At 33.3% G+C, this 5,842-nt stretch overlaps 1 protein-coding gene across 1 annotated transcript in view; it reads right to left on the bottom strand.

Moving 5' to 3' along the window:
- The window catches only part of LOC108689328 (protein vein), a 382,945-nt gene that overhangs the window by 40,211 nt on the left and 336,892 nt on the right, over positions 1–5,842 (bottom strand). The gene's annotated exons all lie outside the window — the stretch shown is intronic.

Raw genomic sequence — 5,842 nt, 5'->3', positions numbered from 1 at the left:
ATTAATATTATTATTAATAAATCCGTATTAATAATTTTTTTTAATAAATAAAAAAGTAATCAATAATGTACAATATATTGTTAATGATAGTGATTTTAATTGAGGCGTAAATACACGTTAAGTAATTGTTTACGACATAAAGAGAAACGTGTGACTACTTTTGGATTAATGTTTTAAAAAAAAAAAGATTTTGTGAATGTAAGGGCAGAATAAAATCTTACATTCACATTTATTTAGCGTCTAAATTTACAAGTGCAGAAGTAATTCATTTGCATTTCTTTTCTATTTTTGTGAAGTCGAAGTTGCTGTATACGTTTTATGTGACGCGTGACGATTTCGTAAGCAAAGTTTGTAGTCTGTATGCCATTTATGTCAAAGCGTTGATTCTCTCTAATCAGTTAGACAGTCCAATTAATTACATGTGTCACTCAGAGGTCTTAAAGCGAGATTTACGTCTCGTACATGGATTCCTTGAAATCGACACTTTATATATATCGAAAAAGGCTGCTTGTGCAATGCTGTGATATATCACGATGTCGAAAAACTTTCCTGTAACTCCCGCCGTGCGCTTTCAATAAGAACGCTCGGCGGAAGAATTCCGTAGGTGTTCGGAAATAAAAAAGTACGAAGCGGAAATAATAGCGTGGAAGGGGAACGGGACGTGTAAAGGCAAAGGGAGTGAAAATTTTACGGCGCCTGACTTGCGATGGTTGCAAGAGCGCGTCCTCCGTCCAAGCGAGTAACGCTTCTGCCTCGAGGAAACTGCACGATCTTTCTCTAATTAATTAGAGACGCGTTTAATTAAGTTAAATGGCCGGGTTTTGCCAGTCGGGCGGCGTAATGAAACTACGAGCCTGAAACTACCACAGTGAACGTCTAACGACGTGTACGATGCATCAGTTTATGTTTATATTGAAAACATTATAGATACGTATTGAACTGGAGATTTTGTCTTGATAATCATTATATTTTTATTTTTTTAATCATGTTCTAAAATTCGAATTACTATACATATAAATACACATATTGTGAGAAATTTCTTATCTTATTTTTGTTAATATTTTATTTTTATATTAGTAATGATCTCTATTTTATATTTCTACTCTTTAATATTCTGATATATTAATAATTATTTGTCAAATTAAATAATAATGGCAAATTTATCCTGCGCGCTCAATTAAATCTGCTTTCAAAGAAAAAATATTGAATGAAATATTGATGTTAGAGTAATAAGAAAGCGATTAATTAGTCACCGAATGAATCTTCCGAATGTTCAAAATTCTTAATTTGACGTGACAAACCGCGACATACAAATAGTAAAAAACGACATTTACCGCTACATTGAGAAGCACTTCAATTCGATTGAGTTAATGCGCCGGATAATTTGAGCATCTATCCATTCATGCCTCGTCAAGACGAAAGCGATACTTCGACAAAGTTTCTTATAGATAACTCTGGTCGCTCGCTTCTTATTCGGAGCGTTCTTATAAAATCACGGAATATGTTGCGATCTGATAATTCATTCACGAAGATCCAACGTTTCTTTTGTGATTACTGAATATTGTAATGTGTCAGGATTAAATATAATATTCAATCAGGAGATTATATAATATTGTACTATTATATGAAATAAGAAATAAATAGAAAAGAAATTTAAATGGAAAAGAAATTTACAAAAATTGGGCAACGATAATATTTTTGGATTTTGATATTAATTAATATATTATAAGATACTTTTTTTCACTTCGAATAAGAAAGATTGATACAATAATAATAAAATTCGTATCGTATTAAGATTTTATATAATTAATGAAAATGAAAGAGTTTTAAAATATCTAACAATAAGACATCTAAAGCAAAAGATTAAAGATGAGAATTATATATTTAATTAAAAGTTATATATTTAAGTTTTACTTTCGAAGAAAGTGAAAAAATTCTTTTACTTTAAATTAATTTCATTTTATATTAAAAGATATTTTTATGCAGCATTCAACTTTAATATAAATTAAAAATTTAAAAATTTTTTGATAATATAAAATGAAAGAATGTTTTCACTTTTTTCAAAAATAAAAATTAAATATATAACTTTTAATTAAATATATAATTCTCTTCTTTAATCTTTTACTTTAGATGTCTTAGATATTTTAAAATTTTCTCATTTTCATTATTAATTATATAAAATCTTAATGTAATACACAATACATATTTTGCAAATATAAATTTAAAATGTGTAAAGATCAGCCGCAATAAACTCTCGATTCGAAGAGCACATCGTTGACAAGATTGTATTTCTTTACTTCGTTTCGTGAATCTCGTTTTCATCCTACGAAGAAGTATATATTCGATCTTCTGAAGTTGTTTATACGATTGACAGGGTAGCTGCTGTGGATAGATGGCAAAGGCGGATTTTTGTCGCGATTACCATTTATTGGCACATCTTGAAAGCTCGTCGCGGCGCGCAGGATCGCGGTGCTTGCGTCGGACAGCTCTATTTCCTTAAGCGACGGCTGGGGGTAGTTAGAGGGTGGAAATGTCAGGTAGCACGGGCTGGTTGAGCGCGGGCTCGGCGGATGGTTCCAGGCGAGAGACCCGACTCAACTTCCGTCTCCACGTGCGTTGGCCACATATGTCACTGAAACTAACTTTTGCGAGTTCTCGTTCTCGCTCTCGCTCTCCGCCACCTCCCATCGTGATTCTCCTTTGCCCATCCTACCCCTTGAGACTGCCCACTGATCACGAGACGACCGCTCGAATCGCCATACTTTGGTCCTCGCAGTAAAGCTTTTGCAGCGGTGGAACAATCATTTACCGCGATACTTTTGATATATGATCGTGAGGAAATAAATGTATAACGCTGGCGTAGCTGAGAGGAATTATATAGGATATTCCATATCCGTCATTTCCTTTAATCTAATAGTGATTCGAATTGTCGCTGAATACTTTATTGCAAAGAGCTTTCTGATGTAAAAATGGATCAAATATAATCTTATTCAAAATTTATTTCAATTCTATACATTTTTTAAATATAAGAGAACATTAATAAATTTTAAGTCAGTTTTATATCAGTGAACATTTATTTACATAATTTTGTTATGAATTACATTTATATAATTTAAAAAGGAGGTTTAAACGACGAATCTTTTCTCAAATTTTCATCGAGAAAAAATGAATTTTACATATATTTGTCAAAGATTTTGATGTAAGAAGCAATGACAATAAAATTAGAATAATTAGCTGTAAATTACAACACACGTGAGATCGTAGATCATTGGTCTTGGTGAAACGCGAAGTGGTAGAATTGTAGATCGCAGTTGATGAAACGTTTCCATTCGGAGCGATGCGTTCACCATGAAGACGCGTGCTGCACGGCATAAGAAATAAATCACACGTTTCCACGTGCGCGCGTGTGGAACGCGCAATGCACGAGGCGACGTAATTAATTAAGGCGAATCGCTTCGGATTGTTCGCGCGTTTTACACTTGGCACGCTGAGTAATGGCGCTGTTGATTAATACGTCCTGCAGATGTTACTGCGACGTAAACATTAAGACTTTGTCGTGTCGGCAATCGCATTATCATCCTTAACCAAACAGGTCTTACCAAACAGGAGGCATGCTGTTGTTTCTGAAATTATTTAAGATTGACTATTTAATTAGTTTAAATGTTACGTTTAATTCGGATATCGGTGATATTTTTTTCTATTACGTCAAATTTTATTTTTATTTATCGGGAAAAAAATCAATTTTAAAAATTTGTCAAAAAAAAAAATTAAGAAATTTTGAAACATATTCTATACAAATTTATTTTTCATTTATTATTTTATATTGTTTGTTATTATTTTAAAAATATGACTCTGTTAAATTAAAAAGAATCGGTTTATTTAATCATTTTTCTGTACATACAATATATTCGATCGAAAAATCCGATATTTTATAAAAAAACTCTCGAAGGTGAGGAGTTAAAATTTTATAACTCACGGAGAAACGGGCAGTAGCGAAAAGTTGAAGTGATTTTCATTCGTTACGAGAAGTGCGATCCAGAGGGATGTGGCGATAGCATCCGGTCTGTGTCGTTTTTATTAGGTGCCCTAGAACTGTTTTCAGTTCCCCCTTCATCCCCATGATCCTCGCATATTCTATCTTCCCGGATGGTTTCTCTCTTTTTCGCTGCCGATCACAGCAGAGCGCGCGCAACGTCGATAGTCGCTGTTATTCGACCATAAATTCCGTATCGGCGTTAACGCGAATATACAGGGTAACGCGCGGCTCTGTACAAAGAACCGAAGAGACCCTCCCCCACGTCCTCTTTACGCGACGTCTCTTTCTGTTTCGTCGTGGCAAAGAGCCATCCCTCTTTTAGCTTTACCATGTTCCTCCCGAAATTTATTCCTCCCTCTCGTGGCTCGCAACCCCGTTTCTATCCTTCTGCGACGTGCATGTTCGCGAAGCAGAAAAATCCACCCTCGCGCAACTATTCGTCCGAGGCCCGCGGTATTATTTCGCGAATAAAAGCTGTGCGATTCGGTGCGGTATCAAGCAACACCGCAGGCAACGTTATTTTACGAGAGCGAATTGCATTTAATTTATCGTTACTCCGCTAACGATGGCCGTAAAGCATTCTGAATTCTCTTTTTTCTAATTCGGGATTTTCCGTCACATATAATGTATACATTCGTATTGTATTTTTATTTTTAATCGGCGTAATGAAGAAGTCTTTTTTATCACAAGTGAATTAAGATCGCAATAAGATTTTTAATAAATTGACATTTTTTAAGAATCAAATAAGATTTTAATCTGTATAATCTGTAAAATGAATATTTATTACTTATTTTTAATTATGAGAATTGATTAATTAACATGAAGAAAAATAATATTTTTATTTTATTTGTATTATAATATTATTGCTTTAATATTTTAATTCTCATCCAAAGTAAAACATATTGCGATTCTCGAACTAAATTTACTATCACGTTTGCTGATAGCCATGAAATGTTTCATTTTTTTAATCGAACGGATCAGAACCAAGGCGCGAAAATCCGCAGCCGTTATTTTATTTCAAATCCCTTTAGAGTGCCATCCCTCTATCGGCTTACGCCATACGTTGCTCGAAATTTATTTCAGCCTGTTTCACTCGCTTATGCTTTTCGCTTCCATGATACTGCAGTTAAGCGATTAAATCGGTATAATAATAATAATAAATACGAGATTTATTACATTGTTCTATGTAAAGCTATTCCTATATCCAGTTGGTTGCACTCAACAGAAGTTATGGTTTAATGCGTTTTGCTCAAACAAATCATTGGTTAGTTCCGAGCAAATAGATATTGTATAAATGAAGTTAGTTTAACTTCATGTTAATAGTTTAACTCCATATTTTTTGTATTTAAAAAAAACCCATTTTTAATAGACAAATTAGATTCCGGTGTGCAAAATGAAGGTTGTACATCATAAATCTGATTAACTTCCATAAAAATTTCTTACCTCTTTTAAGCTTCGAGGCCACGTGAACGTGACTTCGTAAGTAATAAAATGTTACTGTAGAATGAAAGTAAAGGCGCGCGTGTCACACGAAGCTCGTGGTTCGTTTTAATGTTCACATTACTTGACCACAATGAGTACGTGCACGAAACTTTCGCGAAATACGGCGTCTATACTTCAGACAAAATTTCAAATCAAATATTCAATTCTAACAATTTTTATACATCAAATACAACATTTTATTTATTTAATAAATATATCAATGTAAATAAATAGAAAAAAAGACTCTCGTTAGTTCTTATTATTATAGATCGTTTTTTACTTATTATTCAATTTTGCTAATTTATATATGATTTTCAACTAAAT

The sequence above is a fragment of the Atta colombica genome, unplaced genomic scaffold (genome assembly GCF_001594045.1).
Source record: "Atta colombica isolate Treedump-2 unplaced genomic scaffold, Acol1.0 scaffold27, whole genome shotgun sequence".
In the NCBI taxonomy this organism is placed as follows: domain Eukaryota; kingdom Metazoa; phylum Arthropoda; class Insecta; order Hymenoptera; family Formicidae; genus Atta; species Atta colombica.
Note: the sequence above shows the minus strand (reverse complement) of the source record. Positions and strands in the feature narration are given on the sequence as shown.